At 41.4% G+C, this 736-nt stretch overlaps 1 non-coding gene across 1 annotated transcript; it reads right to left on the bottom strand.

The window, feature by feature from the left end:
- On the bottom strand, positions 1–107 carry LOC121231762 (small nucleolar RNA R71). Its single transcript, XR_005929817.1, has one exon. It is a non-coding gene; the product is annotated as a small nucleolar RNA R71 (small nucleolar RNA).
- Positions 108–736: the final 629 nt, after the last annotated feature.

The raw sequence follows: 736 nt of genomic DNA, 5'->3' as shown, positions 1-736 counted from the left end.
AAATTACGTAATTATATCTCTTCTTTTGTACAGATGAATTTAGAAACACTCCACGACGCATGGGAGGGATACAAGGACCTTTTGAGAAGGTGCCCTCACCATGGGTTACTACTTTGGCTATAGGTTCAAACGTTTCATAATGGCTTGAATCCTTAGACTTGGCAAATGATTGATGCAGCAGCTGGAGGAACTATAAATAATAAGACACCTGAGGTAGCTTACGAATTTATTGAGGAGATGTCACTGAATAACTATCAGTGGAAAGTTATGAGAACAAAGCCGACGAAAGCAGCCGGTGTTTTCAACCTCGACGTGGTTACTATGCTATCTAACCAAGTAGAACTCTTAAATAAAAAGATTGACGGTTTGTGTGGTTCTACTCAGGTACATCCAGTGATGAGGTGCGACTCGAATGGAGGAGGAGCATGCACAAAATATCAACCCTCCAACCCTGGCATCGAGGAGGAACAAGTCCAATATATGGGTAACAATAACTTTAGACCCCAAAATAACCCATATAGTTACACTTATACTGTAGGTTGGAGGAATCATCCCAATTTCTCGTGGGGCGGTCAACGAAATCAAAGGCCACAACATTCTCCGGGTTTTCAACAAACCTTGAGGAGGTGCTAACCAAATTCATCTCGATGTCAAAAACTCATTTTTAGAATACTGAGACAACACTAAAAAACAAACAAGCATCAATCCAGGGGCTCGAAACTCAGATTGGACAGCT

The sequence above is a fragment of the Gossypium hirsutum genome, chromosome A06 (assembly GCF_007990345.1).
Source record: "Gossypium hirsutum isolate 1008001.06 chromosome A06, Gossypium_hirsutum_v2.1, whole genome shotgun sequence".
NCBI lineage: Eukaryota > Viridiplantae > Streptophyta > Magnoliopsida > Malvales > Malvaceae > Gossypium > Gossypium hirsutum.
This window is presented reverse-complemented; position numbering and strand designations above follow the sequence as displayed.